This window comes from Myotis lucifugus, unplaced genomic scaffold, assembly GCF_000147115.1.
Source record: "Myotis lucifugus unplaced genomic scaffold, Myoluc2.0 scaffold_220, whole genome shotgun sequence".
Classification (NCBI taxonomy): Eukaryota; Metazoa; Chordata; class Mammalia; order Chiroptera; family Vespertilionidae; genus Myotis; species Myotis lucifugus.
In genome coordinates, this window is record NW_005871268.1 from 1,495,286 (window position 1) to 1,514,340 (window position 19,055).

Genomic DNA, 19,055 nt, shown 5'->3' on the forward strand with positions numbered 1-19,055 from the left:
TCCTGCTGCACAAAAAACTCAGCTCCCGGGAGTTCACCTCTGTGGCTACCACTCTGCTTCCTGTTCCTGGCTGCCTTCCAAGTCATCCACAGTGACCGCCAGTTTCTTTTCACTAAGTTCAGCCTGGTCCTCTAAGCAACTTACCTGGTCCTCATGTGGTCACTGCCTGTTATGGCCAATAGGTCCTCTGCTCCTATCTCTTCATCTACTGTGGACTTTGGAGACTCGCCCGGGCTTTCTGCTCTAATTTTGTTCCATACTGCCTTCCCTAAGGGGCTCTGAGCAGCCACTCACACCTAAGAATGGTTGTCTGCATTGAGTGGGAAATACCTCTGAGTTGAGAAAGCCTCTTCTCTCCCTCTGCTGGGTTCTTAGAATCTTCCTGGTACACCTGAGACTGCTGGGCCTGGGGAGCAGGATAAATCCCACAATACTCCTGAGCAGTCTTAAGATACTGTCCTTCATTGCAGAAACACCCACAGTCGTGCAGGGATTGGCATCTGTTTTAAGTGAAAAGTCAGTTTCAGAAACTGACTCAGAATGATGGAGTTAAGGTAGCAATAACACTTAGGATAAAAAATGTTCGTGTGAACTACCATTTATTGAGTACCCAGAATGGGTCATGTTCTTAATATATGTTATTTCATTTTATTACCACAGAAAATATGGGGAAATAGATATTATTATCCTAATCACAGGTGAGCAGAAGCTGAGAAGACTGAGTGACTTTCCCAAAGGTTCATGGCTGGTTAATAGCAAAACTGACACTCACATCAGGCCTGACTGACTCCAAACTCCTGGCTCTTAGTCACCATGCTAACAGCCTCCTACAGAGAAAACACTGGGATCCACTTCACTGACGGGAAAGCACGGGCCACATTAGAAGGCATTTGGAATTTGTACTAATCAGTCAATGATTTACAGGGTCCAACTATATGCAAGGTACATTGGCAAGTACAGAGAAGGACGTGCCAAAGGACGATGCAGTCCTTGCCCTGAAGGTGGGGAGATGACATCAAACTGAGTGCTGAATAAAAATGCAAGAGTTAAGGGACAGTAGGGGACAATGCCAGAGATGCCACAAGTAACACTTGAGGGAATTTACTATGTACCAGATCCTGTTCTGTAAAAATTTTTTATTGTGGTATAATATACCTTTTAGCCCTTTCATGATATACTGTACATAACAAAAATTACCATTTTAACCATTTAAGTGTACATTTTAATGGCATTAAATACATTTACATTATCTTGCAACTATCACCACTATCCATCTTCAGAACTTTTTCATCATCCCAAACTAAACCTCTATATCCAATAAACAATAACTCCCCATTCTCTTCTTCCCCCAACCCCTGGGAACCACTGCTCTACTTTCTGTCTGTGTATTTTACTCTTCTAGTAGCTCCTATAAGTGGAATCATGCAATAGTTGTCCTTTTGTGACTGGCTTCTTTCACTTAGCATAATGTCTCAAAGTTCATCCATGTTGTAGCATGTGTCAGAATTGTGTTCCTTTTTAAGGCCAAATAATATTCCATTATATGTAACTATGACATTTTATCTGTCCATTCATCTGCTGATGGACATTTGGATTGTTCCAAGTAGTTTATTAAGAACTAGGGGCCCAGCATGTGAAATCGCGTGAGACCCATACCTGGTGTGCTGCGGGACCCAGCATCAAGTCCTACCAGCACCACGGGATGCAGCGTCAAGTCCTACCAGCGCCACGGGCCCCATCAATGCATCTCCTGGTGACGGGTCTTTGGTCGTTATGGCATTACAACCACTGGGTTTTTATTATATAGATTAGCTTATGAGGTTATTATCATCCCCATTTTCAGATGAAGAAATAGAAGCTGAAATAGATTAAAGAATTTGGAAGTAAGTGGTGAATTTGAATGCAGAGGCCTGAGTTAAGAGCCTGAAGCCTTAACCATTAGGATCTCTGTCCCTGTGTTTTCTAGTGAGAGGCACAGGTAACTAAATTCTGTACATCTAGGGGTGAGGAAATCTCCACAGATGGGTGTGGGAGAGGAGCTCTTCATGGTAGCTGTGGCTCTGGCCCTGAGCCTTAGGGGAAGTGAAAGATTTAATAAACAGTGTGCTGCCAGAGCTGAGGAGTAAGAGGGCGGGGACAGGATTTGCTTTGGAAGAAGGTTATGCAAGTACCTGCAAGACCAGCCATTTTCCACAAGGGAGATGATGTGCCAAACAAAATACCTGCTGAAAACGTAAGGCAACAGCTGCCCACAGCCTGCTTATCAGGACACAGCCTGGTCAGGGCATGTCCTTAAACTCAGCCATTGAGTACAGCGATTAAAAGGGTTTTGAAAACTAAATATGCATTTCCCCAAAAACCTGTAGTACATTAAACTTTTAAAATCAAACAACATTTTAGGTGCCATGGAAGGACTGGCTACTTAAGGAAACATATTTCTTTTTAATGTAGCATGGATTACAGGTTGTTTCTTCACTGTATATTTCACCGAATCATGTATCATCACCATCTGGAGACAATCCCCAGTGTGGGGCATGCAGGAGGCAGCTGATCAATGATTATCTCTCATCATTGATGTTTCTATCTCTTCCTCTCCCTCTGCCTCTCCCTTCCTCTCTGAAATTAATAAGAATATATGAAAAACAAACAAACAAAAACTCAGTTCAGGTGAACGGTTGAGCTGTAACATGCTTTGCTGATTTCCTCTGCCCTGTTGCTATTTTACTACAACATTCATTTGTTTATTACCCAAGTATTTATAAAAGATATCTTGCTGTATCATGGTAATAATACCATGATATTATTACCAGTTTGGCAGGTTGGTTTATAAGTTTAAATACAAATAAATAAAGCTTCTATTTTACCGCTTAAAAAACAACTATGATATGAGACTTTTTCTCTCTCAATCTCTTTCCCTTCCCCCACCCTTCCTCCTCCTACTCCCTATCCTCTCCAATCTATTTGGAAATAGTGAAATAAGGTTTTTAACACAGCAAAAGTGGACACTGAAAGGAAGCACACAGAGCAGCCAGGATGCAGTAATTGTCAGGGCAACAAAGGCTTGTGTGCAGTTAGTTAATGTAGGAATGTGACACCTGAGAGCATGGAATGAGGGATGAAAGTAAAAAGAGGGGAGAAAACCAATACAAGAATGCATTACCCCTAAAAGCGACCAATTACTTTTGAGGATTTTTTGAGAATCATGAAATATGCCTCAAAATTATTCATTCAAGGGAAAAAGAGGGAAGCATTTACCCCTAGGTTTGTGTCCTCTTTTGGACAAAACTTGCCACTTGGAGAGTTAACTTCTGTTTGGGTAGCCCTCCCCCAGGGGCATCCCATGTGTCAGCATCAGAGAAGCCCTGGCAAAGCTGGAGAGGCTTTGGTCACGACAGCACAGCTGGTATAGGAGGCCCAGAAGTCTCTGGGCCATTTATAAGAGGCGTCTGAGCCAATGTCTGCTCTTCTTATCCCATGCAGTCCCCTGACCACAGTAAGCCTAGAGAGATGGGTTATTCTAAGGGAGGCCAGGGAGTGAGATCTCACTGAGGTAGACCCCCACCGCCTTCAGCTCCTATTATCCAGAACTTTCTTCTCCAAGAAAGTTCCCACACTGGGGATTGAGCCCGCAACCCAGGCACATGCCCTGACCTGGAATGGACCTCCTAGGCTGAACTGGGATTTTTAACAAGCCTCCCAATCCCAGAACATGTGAATAACCCTTAAAAGTACTTTTACTTTCTATTCTTGAGGTTAAAATTCTAGATCCTAGAGTTATCCAAAATAGTATAACCATTTAAACTCATCTACTAAAGAATGTTCTAACAAACTAGAGGCCTGGTGCACAAAAATGCATGCACTCAAGGGTGGGGTGGGGGAGGGGTCCCTCAGCCGAGCCTGCACCCTCTCCCAGTACAGGACCCCTCAAGGGATGTCCACCTGCCTGCTTAGGCCCCCTCCCTGGGGGATCGGTTGTAAGCTGGTTGTCAGACATCCCTCTGGCAGCCTGGGAGCCCTCAGGGGATGTCCAACTGACAGCTTAGGCCTGCTCCCTGCCACAGTCGGACATCCTTAGTGCTGCCAAGGAAGCAGGAGAGGCTCCCGCCACAGCCACTGCGCTCGCAGCCATCAGCCCAGCTTGTGCCTGAGCAGAGCTCTCGCTGTGGGAGCACACTGACCACCAGGGGGCAGCTCCTGCGTTGAGCATCTGCCCCCTGGTGGTCAATGCACATCATAGTGACTGGTTGTTCCTGGTGGTTCTGCCATTAGGGTCAATTTGCATATTACCCTTTTATTATATAGGATGAGAAAGCAAAAGAAAAAAATCTCAAGGATGGCACACTGTACATGCGCATTTATATTAAAGACGTTTATTGTGTTATCATGAAAATGAAGGAAATCACCCTTTTGAAAAATGTTTGCACCTTGGGATTATACCTTTTTCTATGTAAGTGACAATATCCTTATGTAGCCAAGCCAGCGTAGCTTAGTAGTTGAGTGTCAACCTATGAACCAGGAGTTCACGGTGTGGGGCCTGAAGGAGGCAGCCGATTGATGATTCTCTCTCATCATAGATGTTTCTATCTCTCTCTCCCTCTCCCTTCCTCTCTGAAATCAATAAAAATATTTTAAAAATATATATCCTTATGTAGAAGAAGGTAGGGGTAATCTGGAAAAGTTACATAGTTAATATATTTTTATATATAATGTTACTTTTATTAGTTCCTGTTTGTTTTTTAAATTTTAAGAGTTAAATAAATCAGTTCACATTTAAAAACTCATTTTTAAGAGTTTTTATTAAGAACCTTGGCATTGACCTCATTTCAAGGTAATCATTACAATAAATGACATTGGAGAACTTGGAGACTTCTATTGTAAGAGAATCATTTCAAAGATTTCAGTTAGAAAATAATAATATTGAGAGGTGTTGGGTGAGGGACGATTTATCCAGTGAAGTAGGCACTTGCCCTTTGTACCTTAAATGCTTGTCCTTCCCAGGTACCTGATAAAGTCATATCAGCTGTCACTCCATGGACCAAAGTTCATGTCCTATTTTAACTAAGTCTCTCTTCACAGTTTGTGTACTGAAACAAACATGTGCACAAACATCATAGCTACAAAATATGTGAAGCAAACACTGATAAACTGCAAGGAGAAACAGACATATCTGCAGTTGCAGTTAGAAACTTCAACATGCCTCTCTCAACAATGGACAGAACAATGAGACAGAAAATCAGGAAGGCTACAGAAGAACTCAACAAGACCATCATCCAACAAGACCTAATAAACATTTGTAGAACACGCTGCTCAACAAGAGAACATGTATTCTTTTCAAGTACCCATGAAACATATAACAATATAACTATATCCTTTTTTTAAAATTGAAATTACACACAAAAAACAGAGTCAAAATAGAAATCAATAACAGAAAGTTAGCAAGAACATCTTCAAACACTTGAAAACTAAGCAACACAGTTCTAAGTAATTCATAGGTCAGGAGAGAGAAACAAAATATACATTGATTGAACTGAGTGAAAATGAAAATATAAGATATCAAAATTTGTGGTACAGACCTCAAACAGTGCTGAGAGGGAAATGTATAGCACCAAATTAGAATAAAGGAAAAGTCTCAAATCAATAATTTGTACTTCTACATAAAGAACCTTAAAAAAGGCCCTAGCCGGTTTGGCTCAGTGGAGAGTGTCAGCCTGCAGACTGAGGGGTCCCAGGTTTGATTCCAGTCAAGGGCACATGCCCGGGTTGTGGGGAATGCAGGAGGGGGCATGTAGTAGGCAGCCAATCAATGATTCTCTCTCATCATTGATGTTTCTATCTCTTTCTCTCCCTCCCCCTTCCTTTCTGAAATCAATAAAATATATATATTTTAAAAGTACCCCAAAAAGAATACATTACAATAAAGGAAAAGTCTCAAATCAGAGACTTCTGCATCAAGAGCTTCAAAAAAGAAGAGCAAAATAAGCCCAAAGCAAGCAGAAGAAAAGACATAATGAAGATTAAAGCAGAAATCAATGACATTGTAAATAGAAAAGCAAAAAAGAAAAATCATGAAACAAAAAACTGGTTCTTTTAAAAGATTAATAAAATTCGCAAATATCTAGAAATACTGACAAAGAAAAAAATAAAAGGCACAAATTACCAATATCAAGAAAGAAATGGGAGATGTCATTACAGACTCCATAGACATCAGAGGGATAATAAGGGACTAAGTTGACAACTTAAATGAAATGGACCAATTCCTTAAAACACACACACACACACACACACACACACACACACACGTAACAAATTAATCAACATGAAATAATAGATCATATGAATAATTGTAGAAGTATCAAGGAAATTGGATTTGTAATCTTAAAACACCCTAAAATGAAATCGCCAGGTGCATACAGTTTCACTGGAGAATTCTATCAAACAGTTAAAGAAGAATTAACACCAATTCTACACAATCACTTCCAGAAAATAGAAGAGGCAGGAATATTTCCCAATTCATTTTAGAAAGTTAGTACTGTCCTCCTGAAACCAAAACCAAATAAAGACAGTACAAAAAAAGGGGGGGGGATGCTCAAAACCAGTATCTCTCATGAATATAGACATGAAAACTTTCACAAAATATTAGCAAATCAAATTTAGCAAAGAATTGTACAGCATGACTAAGTGGGGTTTATTCCAGGAATGCTAGTTTGATTCAACATTCAAAATTCAATTAATGCAATTCATCACATCAATAGGCTTAAGAAGAAAGATCATACGATCCTGTCAATAAATGTAGAAAAAGCATTCGACAAAACCCAAAACCCTGTATGTTATTCCACTGTATAAATTGTATTTAATAATCAATTCTTGATGGGCATTTAGGTTCATAGAGTTGTTTTGGAGGTGGAGTAGTATATACTGAACTTCCACAAACTAAACATACACCAGTAACCAGCACTCAGGTCAAGAAACAGCCATAGTAGGTTTGGCTCAGTGGATAGAGCATCAGTCTGTGAACTGATTCCAGTCAAGGGCACATGTCCGGGTTGCGGGCTCAATCCCCAGTGGGGGAAATGCAGGAGGTAGCCAATCAATGATTCTCTCTTATCATTGATATTTCCATCTCTCTCTCCCTTTCCCTTTCTCTATGAAATTAATAAAAATATATTAAAAAAAATAAACAGAAGCCTTCCTCCTGTTCCCTTCTAGTGACTGTGCACCAAGAGTGACTGGTATTTTTATACATAGTACCTGACTATTCATTGTTGTTATTGCAGTCCGAGGAGATCTCAAGTTATCTTTTTGTGTCAGGAAATCATTTGTGATCAATGAAATTAGACCCTCGCTATCAAGAAGAGAAATAACTAGCACTTTGAAATCATTTGTACAAGGGCGGAGCTAGGGTCTTGCTGAGAAGTCAATCACTTTAAGTCACTCAGAATAACTAAATAAATATGTGTTATCTAAAATGACGACTGATCTTAAATGACCATCTCCTTGACATTGAACTATTCTGTTAAGAAACCAGGGGACTCTCAGATAACTAAGCATTCTAACAATACACAAGCCTTTCATAATTGTAACCTCTCCACTTTTTTTTTTCTGTTACCCTTTGCCATTTCTCTCTTTGTCTAGAGAAAAGAATACTTGAATTTTTAAAATTTAAACATCCTCATCTTTGGCTGTCCATATAAAAATGAAGCCTCTCGAGGCTCTGACTTTTATGCCCAGTGTGTTACAAAAGATGCTTTGCAGTTTGTTGAGCTCTATATTCAGATCAATTTGAACCATCTGCTTCACTTAGGATCTTTTTAAAAACAACCTTCACATGCTTGTAATTATCATGTTTATAATAAAAGATTTTAGGGGGGGAATACATGTTTCTATCTGATAAGATCCTGTGATATTTTAGACCATCTCATGCAAAGTCTTTCTCCATTTCGTTCACAATAACACACCTTCTGGTTCAAAAAAATCTGGAAATGAGTTATGCAACACTTCTACTGTAGACACTTTTTTATTGAATATATTGGAGTGACATTGGTTAATAAAATTATATAGGTTTCAGGTATACAATTCTATAGTACAATATACAACCTGTATATTGTATTATGTGTTCACCACTCCTTCCATTACCATTTATTTCCCCTTTACCCTCTTCACCTCCTCTCACCTCCCCTGTTCTTTCTTGTAATCACCATACTGTTGTTTGTGTCTATGAGGTTTTTTTTTTTTTCGTTGCTTAATCCCTTTCACCTGAGATTACTTCAGTCAGCACTGAAGGACTGCTGCTCCAGGATGAAGCAACTGTACACTCCCGGCTAATCAAACAGACCCACCCCTTGATAACCTCTGTCCCCAGACTTAGCATGCCTTTCCCCTCGTTTCTTTGATGATTTTAAAAAATAATCGTGGAAAAAGCATCTGATAGATTATTGACAGTAGTGGAGGGGAGTGATGGGGTTGTCAGGGAGGATGAACTACAGAAATGTCCCGATGCAAAGCCCACATTTCCCTCCTGGTCACAGGCTGGGAAAGTGTGATTGGCAGCTGAGAGCTCTCAATGAGAAGAGGGAAGAAACTTCCCAGGATGAAGGGCAGGGGAAGCAAGAGTAAATCGAGTGCCCTAGCTGGTTTGGTAGAGCATCCGCCTACAGACTGAAGGGTCCCGGGTTCGATTCCAGTTAAGGGCACATGTCCAGGTTGTGGGCTCGATCCCCAGTGGGGGGCGTGCAGGAGGCAGCTGATCAATGATTCTCTCTCATCATTGATGTTTCTATTTCTCTCTCCCTTCCTCTCTTAAATCAATAAAAAATGTTAAAAAAAGAGTAAATTGATTGATCCTATCTATTAATTATGTCTGTCCTCTCTTATTCCCAGTCATATAATATATGGCTCATTGTATTATTTGTCATGTGATTAAAATTAACAGAAGCATATTTAACACTTTGCTAGAGGCAGGAGTTTCTTATGATTGTATAAAGTTTGGTTTAAAACTATATATATAGATATATCCCAGAGATAGGATTGAGGTGCTGCTTGTCTATTTTCTCAATGGCAACAGAGCAACTATAAAAGCTTATAAGAGCAAAAAGATTGTAAAGCAAAGGGTCTCTTCTTTTTTTTTTTTTTTTTTGCTTATATATATTTTATTTTATTTATTTATTTTTAAATTTTGTTTTATTGCTTAAAGTATTACAAAGAGTATTACATATGAGAGGGTCTCTTCTTAAAGGTGTTATTTGCCCTTTGAACAGGCTTAAAATAAACAGAATATGAAATAAGAGCTCACATGGTAACTTTTGGCTGCCTTCCTAGGTGTTCAAATAGGAAATGAAGTTAGATATTAATGTTTGGCCTCCTCTCTTGGTCAAGCAGTAGGCCTTGCAGGTGAGCATGGGAGGGTGAAGCTGGCCAGCAGCCATATATTTGGGGCCCAAAGCCTAAGCGTCAGTTGAAGTAGCCTTGAGAAACAAAGCATACATAATATCAGTTGAAAGGCTTTAAGCTGCAAGTAACAGCATAGTGAGAAATGATAGAGTAGTGATTATGTCTGGATTCTGAGCCAGATCTGGGTTCAAATCCTCGCTTTGTCAGTTAACTAGCTATATGACCTGATATTTAAGCTCCCTGTATCTTAGTTTCCTTTTTCTTCCAAATGAAGGAAATTATAAACCTACAGGTTTGTTATAAGCCTTAACTTCATTAATTCATTTGAGGTACTTAAAAGAGTGCTCAGAACTCAGTTTGATATATGGCAACAAGTCATAGAATCCCCTACGCAAACAAACATTTAAGAAATGTGTTATGTTTTGTAACAGGAAGCCCAGATGGAGAGTGGGGGTCACACTTGACTGACTGAGCAGCACAACATTGTCATCACCTCTGTTCTGCAATCCTGAATAGTGGCTTCACTTTCAGGCTGGTAGAGAACAACCACAGAAGCTCTAACCATCACATCAGAAATAGGACGTGTTTCTTTCTCTGGCCTTCTTTTAAAAGAAAAGGTTACAATTCCAGAGAAGTTCCTCCTCAGATTTCTAACGTATTGGCCAGAATTGATCTATTGGCAAAGGGAATGAATGGGTTATCTTAGGCCAATCAATTTCACCTCTGAAGCTGGGGGTGAGGTCGGCTTCCCCTCACTGTTTGGAAGTGAATGTCCAAATGGTGTCTGGGTTCCATCAGGAACTTGAAAGGACAGAACAGGACTGATAGCTGTGTTCCTAAACTCCTGTTCCAGCAAAAGCCATAGAATGTATCAGTTACTCAGCCTGCCCTTATCTCAGCCAATAGGAACTTGGGCAAGGAAACTAGCCCAAGGCCAAAAGCGTGCTGAACACCCTCTTGTCTTTGTGTAACCAGACCCTAGCTGCACCCTACCCCTGCGTCACTAGGCCCTGGCCCTCACTCAACCAACCAGAATCAGCCAAATCAGTGGTCCGAGTGAGCCCCCCCACCCCACCCCAAGCCCTATAAAATCTTTGTTCTTCCAAGACTCCGGGCTCTCTTGCATCCAGTAATGGAGGCAGAGAGACCAAGCTAGCTTGAATAAAAGACTCTATGCTTTTGCATCGGACTCAGCGCTCCCTGGTGGTTCTGTGGGGGGTCTTGAAATCTGGGCATAACAAACTCATCCTGAAGGCAGTGGGGGAATAGTGGAGAATGCGTACTGGATAGCCAACAAACAGTGACTACTACAATAGGGTGGACAAACAGCTAAAACTCGCTGCAGGGGCGAGATAGGATGGCACAAGAGAGTACAAGAGGCAGAATCTGGAGAGATCCATTTGAGGTAATTTTACCTTCTGAGAGATGACTGATTAAAGGCCATGGCTAAGGCCCTAACCGGTTTGGCCCAGTGGATAAAGAGCAAATGGGGAGAAAACAGTGAAGTACACCAACTACACTTTGTCCCTCTTAGTTCTTCTTTCATGGATGAAGAGGAACCAGATGATCCTAAGATCACTTGGAAAGCTTTAGCCCATTAGGAGCGTTATAAATAAGATGTATTGATGTCAAGAATTGTAAAGGGGTCTAACATTTTGCTCTACTTGCAAGCCAAGATGTTAGTCCACCACAGATTTGTGGATGTTAGTGGAAGGATTGAGACTCCTGGATCAAAGGCAAAGGACTTTATTCCTCACAGCAATAGCAGCAGCCAAAGCATGAGCATTTGTCCTGGTTCCCCAAGCCCTAGATCCCAAAGCATGACACAAAAAGGGCCAGGTGACACCTGCACATATTAATGGGTTCCATCACAGAAGAGAAATCCTGAGCTTAAAGAACCCAAATACTTTATAAAGAAAAGCAAGTCTGCCTGCTCCTTGCTGCAAAATAAACCTTATCTTTATTTTACTAGACAATAAGCATGTCTATCTACACTGACTTGGATTCTGAAAAATTTTCCATGAGTATTCTATTCCATTGGCCACTCTGATTAATCTGAACAATAGAGAGACAAAATCAGTTCTGTTTGTCTCATACTGCATTTATTTAAACTATGATCAATAGAACTCTAATCAGCAGGATAAGGTCAGCCTGCAGCAGTGACCTCACCCATGCTCCCAGGGTGTTGAACAAATCCCATATATCTTCAGGTTCTACCTTAGAATGTTGGGGAAGTTGGCTTAAGATTCTATATTGATCTTTCTAATTGGCCTGAGACATTATATCCAGATACAGCAGGATATATCAATGATTGCACTGGCTCTGTCTTGGGCCTCAAAAGAGAAAGTTGAGGGCAATTCTCTCAAACATAACCCTGACCAGTGAGATATGGCAACTCAAGTCGGGGACTAATTTTGAACCACCTGCTCTGATTGGGTGGCTCCTGAGATAGGGATAAGTGCCCAGAAGGTGTGTGTAAATCACCATCAGTTATCTCTCTGTGAATCTCCCCCAAGGAGCCAAGGAGAGCTTCTTTTTGGAAAGATTTTTGCAATTCTGAGGGCTACACAATCTCCTTGTAGTGCTTCTCTGAACACTTGAAGATTTCTTACGATCACTGCTAAGTTGAGAGTCACTGTATTTTCAGAAGGAAGGAAGGTTGATGCCTGGGTTCCACAAAAGCAGTACGGTCCCAAGAGTGTGCATCGTGCCCATGGAGAAGAAAGTGTTCTCTGTAATTGTTGGGAGACCTTAGGTAGGACCTATATCATTTAGGGGAGATGTTGACAGTATCTCCAACATGACCTCCTGGCCAGATAAGCCTTAAAATTCCCAGCTCAGCTTAAATACTTAAATTTTGTCTTGGTTTTTAGGACTGTCTGAGGGCGGGCAGTCCAACCTGTCCGGTTTGTCCACACCACCAGCTGGGTGGCATTTGTTCATTGAGGGAAGTGACTTGGTGATGCTTATGAGAGTGGGGGTAGGAAGATTGTGGGATGTGTAGGAGTTGGAGCCATCACCTGCTGTTTCTGATGAACTTCTCAGTAAAGTTAGGGGAACTGGTGGTCAAATTATAGTCAAAACCAACTGGCAGAGGATCCACAGCCAGTTAAATCCAGGGCACTTGCAATGGTTTGGGAAAATCTCACCAGGGTTTTTTTCCTTTGTGAGGAAGGGTCCAGGGGTGATTCTGAAAAACAAAGATCATTCAAACCTCTCTGAAGAGCTCTCATCTGAGGTGCTGTTCTTGTCTGCCCTCCATTGCTTGAAAATTGGTGCATCCAATTCCAGTATCTATATTTTACCTTTTTTTGCAATCATCCCCTAAGCCCACTCAGACATTTTATTAAGAAAAAAGGTGCAAGAGTGACTTGGATATTATTATAAAAGTTATAGAGACTCATTATGACCCCGCACATTGGCTTGTGTGGGCTAACTGTAAGGGGATTTTGTGATCATATGCTCAACCAAGTGGCAATTATCCTTATGATCTAGGACCATGTCAACCCAATGAGAGAATTCAGGCAGCAGAACCAGAATCAAGTTGAAATCTTTTTTTTAAATTCTTTATTAGTTAAGGTATTACAAATGTGTCCTCATCCCCCTCATTAAATCCCCATCCTCCCCGCCCCCCACCCCTCCCCCCCACCACCACACTCATGCTCTCATCCCCCAAGTTGAAATCTTCCAGGCTCCGTTTTGGCTGGGCTGTCGTCTGGAAGGTCTACCAACCAGACTGGCCTTGGGGTTGTTCTTAGGGGAGAGATAAACACGACCTACCCTTTTTTCCTGGTCATTACCCAGAAAGCAGACAAGGAAAATAATCTTTATTCTGGGCCCAGTGCTTTCAGTGACTAAATGGCCTTATTAAAGTTCATGGACCAGGAGAAGCTGAGGGTGGTAGAGTCAGAAATATTTTGTGTCAATTTTTAAGGAGGCCATTCCAATGCCAGGTACCTGTAAACAAGAGGGAGTATGGAAGGTCCATCTAATTAATATTTATACTATCAGCAGCTGAGGTAAGGGTACAGGGGGGAGGAAGGGTTCAGGGGGCAGAGAGGAAAAGAAGCCCTCCAAGCCAGTCTCCCTTAGATGAAGAGCACTTGTCTTTTGAGAAGAAACACGGTGGTCTGGCTCTGAAGTCCGAGCTAATTGCAAAGTCTTGCCTTTCTTTGCTGTGTTCTCTGTGTGTATATGTCCCCCTGGTATCTTAGAAGAAGAGATTGGCATCTAAAACATAATTAAAATAATCTTGTACTCCAGCAAGGCCTAGCTAAATCCAAGTCTCAATATGTCACCCCTTCCAATATATGAGACAACATCTGTCTCAAAGACATCCATCAAGGACCTTCTAAATCTTCACTTCTTGAGGCTAAACACTCCCTATTTCTTATTATTTTCCCTCAAGTGAGGTAGGTTTTATATTCTTCATCAATTAGCTCGCTCTCTAAAGTAGTTGTGTGATGCTCCATAAATATGTGATGAATGAATTCATTTATTAAGTAATAAATATGCTAATTTACTGATGTCCTTCTTAAAACATCACCAGAACACGGTAGCATTTCAAGAGCTGTGTAGTAGTTAGAATGCTGTAGATTGCACAAAAAAAGAAATACTGACCTTGAGCTGACTTAATAATGGGATTCATTAATTCACAAAACAAAGAGTCCAGAAGTTGTAAAGATCCAGCGGGCTTAGAAGGAGAGGTTCTCATTGTGGTAGGTGCAAGGCTCTCTGCTTATCCATGGTGCTCTCTGCTCAGCTTCAGACCTGGTCCTCAGGCTGGGCTTTCTCTTGATAGCAAAGTACCTGCAACCATTCCTCTCTCACCAGGACCAGTCATGCCCACCCAAGAACAGAGAGCATCCCTTTTCCTAACCACCAAGCAAAAGGGCTTCAGCTGGATCACACCAACTCGGGCCACCTTTTCAGCCCTGGGTTGTTTGACTTAGGCTTGGGGAGGCACCCACCTCTGCACCAATGACTGCTGCCACTTGACTCCAGCACCTACCTACCAGTGGGAAAATCTTACCCAAATCCCACAGCTGAAAAATATATTTCCTGTAGGGAGAGAGGTAAGGGAACTTGACCCTTCCATGCATTCAGCTGGTGTTTACTCAGTACTGTGTGCTGGACACTTTTCTTCACCCAGGGAATACAACAGAGGACAAAACGTGGGAGGTCCCTACTGTCATGGGGGTGAGGAGAGAGAGAAAGTACACAAACATAATTAAAAATAAATAAGCATAAATAAGCTAAGTAGGGCAAGAGCTCCCAGGACTGCTGAGGATTGGGGGCTGTTATTCTCCAGAGGGTTGTTGGGAAACTTCTCCGGAAAGGTGACATTTGAGAAGCGATTTAGAGGAAATAAGGAAGGGAACCATGAAGTGGAGAGAGTGAAGAATGCACTAAGTAAGCACAGAGGGCCTGAGATGGGAAACTGCTCGTTGAATATGAGGAACAACAAGGAGTGAGGGCTGAGAGTGTGGGACCTGCTAGGCCATGGCAAGGACTGTGAGAATGGGAGCTAGTGAGGAAATCAACCAGGTCTTTTAGGGGCTGGGGTCTGATTTTTAGGCTGTAGTGGGCACACTTGGTTCTGTCACTGCCATTTCCACTTATTCCTTACCACAGGGCTCATCTCCCATGAAAGGCCACCAATACCAGATATTTGCTTTCCCTGCCTGTCCTACAGCTGGGGCATGAGCAAGTAATCCAAAATCCCAACTATGTTTCCATGAGTTGTAGCTAATGGTTAGACAGATCGGAGAGGGGAGAGACTGCAAGCCACAAACCAGTCAGGAGGCCTTTGCCAAATTCTAGGACAGAGGCAAGTTATGTCTAAATAGCAGTAATAGTCATAGGACAACAGATGAGGGGTGGACGAGACTGCAATGACAGAGATGGAAGTGACAGGTCCTGGCAACTGGATGTGAGCAGAAGGGGAGAGAGAAGTCAGGTGAGGAAGTGGTGAGAGAGTGGCAGTCGTGTAGTTAGAGAAAATGACTTCAGTGACATGGTGGCTGTCCATTTGACATGGAGCACATCCATATGTATGGGGAAGGAAAAAGACTCCCTTCTTTGGGGAAGAATACCAAGAAGGCAAGAACAGAAACTAATCAGACTCATTCACAGATCTAGTCTTTGTAACATGTGATTCATTCTGCCTGGGGTGCTCGTTGCCTGGCAAACTCCTATCCATCCTTTTATACCCAATTAATTGCCACCTCCTCTGTGAAACCTTCTTGGATTACCCTAAGGCAGTTCTTTTATTGACACCTACTTGCCATCACTTACTACCCACAATGCATTGTAATTTCTCTGTTCCCTCTTTAGTATTAGACTGCAGGTGCACTCCTGGGGGCTAGCTTAATGCTTTTTTGTATCCCTGGCATTTAACACTGTTCATGGAATATATAGGTAATTATCAAATGAGTGATGAATGAATGAAATATTGATAAGGGGGGGGGAAAGCAGAGGTTGAAAGTGATAGCAGAATAAGTCAGAATATTGAGACATTCCTAGAGACGGTGGGAGAAATGAAGCCATCTTTGGTAACTCCTGGAAGATTCTATATGTGGAAGGAGGAGATCTAAATCGTTAAGCTAATATCAAATAGGAAGGAGAATTACATTCATTACCTGAGAATAGCTCAAGAAGAAGGGTTCAGAGACAAACAGATGAAATGTTAAATGACATTGAAAGGCAGAGCCCACGGAGAACCTAAAGATCAGGAAGTCATGAGAGTCTGCCTTTTCCAGATTTTGGGGGAAACATAACAATGACATTTTATGATGCAATTATATGTTGCAACCATGAAAAGCTTACATATTTGAGATGGGTTTTCCATGGGACTCGGTGTAAAAGGGTGGTGTGTTCCCAGGCAGCAGCTGGTATTTTTCTGGGAGCTGACCTTGCAGCCAAGGCCAATGGCATTTTTTTTTTAATTGTGTCCATTCTTCTCGACCCATCTCAGGACAAGTGGGAACATTAAAGTTATACCACCTATATTACTGCTTTTATTTTCTCCATTTTATCTAACGATTTCATAGTTTACTCTGTCTCCGTGGTTCTTATCCCAGGAAAATTTTGAGCTTCACCACTGTCCACTTCCTCCAAAAAGTGATGGTCACAATTTCCATTCTTGAGGTTAAAACTTGACTTTATCTATACATTTCTTATTTTGCCCTTCAGATTTACACAAACAAATTCATGGTGGCTACCTTGTGATTCTTTGGGCACGGGCTAGCACAGCAGGAGAGCGAACGTCTGCACAGTCCCGGGCAAAGGGCATTCTCCCGGGGCTGCTTTGCCCAGTTCTGTGTTGTGCCGCAGGAGGGCGCCAGAAGACGCCTTTTGGAAACCTGAGCGGGCTGCTTTTGGTGTTGTTGCAATTGTACCAAAAAGAGTCACAAGATGGTGCCAAAAGATTCCCTTTGAAAACCCCAGTGGCCCATTCTTCCTTTGGTGTTTTCGTTGGAATAAAAATAACACATGTTTATCATATTGAATTGGAACAATACGACTCAGGAGGTCAAGTGCAGACATTTCAATTCAACATAGTCCACATCTTTTTCTCTGTTCTAGATCCTAGTCATAGGAAAAACTCCTGGAGAACATTTTTCTATTCATCTGTTAGTTTTAGTAAAAAATAAATAAATCACCTTTCACTGGTGGTGATTTAGCAGCCCCGTCGCATAGGAAGGACAGGGTTCTGGGGATCTACTGTAAAGAGGCCCAGTTTCCTGTTTTGATGGATTCCTGTGATGAAAGAGCTGCTTTGGTGACTCCCGGTTTCTTTTCCATGACAAGTTTCCACCGGAGCAAATGTGAGAACTCCGGCAGCACAGCAGCAGGCCTCTCTGGAGTCCTGGGCTTTGTTCAAAGAAAAGTTCAAAGTGTGATGTTAGACAGACATACAGGGCTGTGGGCTACCAAACCCTCCTGTCCCGGGCCCTGTCTCCTTCCGGGGTCTAATCCTTTGCGGACCAGGGCAGAGCCTGCGGAGCTGCACGTACCGCAGCGCACATTCCCACAGGCTGGTCAGCCCCTGACCCACCACCCCCCTCCCCCAACCCCTGTGGGGAGGAACCCAGCTGAGGGACACGTGTTCAAAATAGCACATCTGAATCATTTTTGAGAGTATGATATAATAACAGTCACCAGAAAGGGACTTGGGGTCTTCCAGATGTCCCAAAAGAACTATTTGAATAATGATGATTCCTTGGAAATTGTTTTCTCAAGTTATTTTGTTCTCTGTCTTTTGTACTTATGTAAAGGATGGTGGTTGAAGAATAAATAATGGAGAGAGAGCCCCGAAGAATCCCAATTTTGTCACGTCAAAATTGCTGGGAGGGGCAGAGTAGAAGAGGGAGGAGGGTGAGAAAAGAAGGCAAGAGAAAGGAGGCGGGGATAATGATCAAATGACCTCTCTGAGCTGGCAGTCTCAGCGCCCACCCAATGCTAACTCATTTAATCCTCCAAAGAACTCAGCTGCTTTGGTGTTTTTGCCTTCATTGGACAGGTAAGCAAACCGAGAATTCAAGAAGCTATTTTTTTTTCAAGGTCACATAACTGGTAAGAGGTGGACCCAGGAGTCAAACCAGATAGCTAAGAAATGCCAAGTATGTGGAATTTTAATAAAGGCTGACAACTAACCATCGTAACCTTGATTATTTACCCTGTGGTTGTTGTTGTCGGAGGAACATATGGAAAACAGGTTATTTGCTCTCTTTTGCTTTGACTGAAGGGGCGATGACCACAGAGGATAAGGATGGACTTAGGCTCTGCCCTGGGGAGGGGACTTGCATCCTGTCTAAGGAGGTCCCAGGATGCTGGGTGGTCTCCGGTTTAGAGTAGAAGCCTCCTCCATGCTCTGGGCCATGGCCTACCTAGTGACAACTCCCTGGCTTCCTCCAAGGTGGTAGTTTCCCTCCACTGTTTATTGATATGTTATAAAAAGAAAGTGCTTGTAAACAACTAGAGTGCATGAACAATCTCATTAAAATAATTAAAGTAATAGCTTGTGAAAAAAGCAGTAAAACTAATTATTATGGAGCAGCCTGTGTGGGAAGGCGAAAACTGCAGACATTCTTTAGGTCTAACCTGCTCCATTTGGCACAGAAAAACACACAGTTTGCCAGGCCTCTTCTGAGGAGGTGGATCCTCCCTCCCAACCGAGATTCAAACACTCTTGCTTCTCTTCTCAACAGTTAGCTTCTTTTTGGTGGCAGCCATATGCGAGCAACCCTCCAATGCCTCTCACTCAACATTGTCCCTTGTAGTCTAGCACCTGACTTTTTTCTTTTTAACTCAAAGAGTCATGAGAGTTCTGAATCTGAGACCCTCAGCACTGATGGGACCTGTAGACCCCCAGTAAAATGACCCACAGGATGCAAGACTCTGCTTGCATCCTATGCAAAGTAGTAGCTAGTAGTAGTAGTAGTAGTAGAAAGTGGTAGCTATGGCTGTACTGACTGCTGTCAGATACCTTTTTATTTTTGTTCTAGGCTGTATTCTGTCCCTTTAATGTCCCACTATTGCTCATGCTATCCTTTGGGATCATAGAGAATAAGGAAAATGCCTCTTCTAAGTATTTGAGGGCATTTGTGTGTCAGCTCATGCCTTCCTAGCTCCAGCACCAAACCTACTAGGTGTCCCACCCCCAG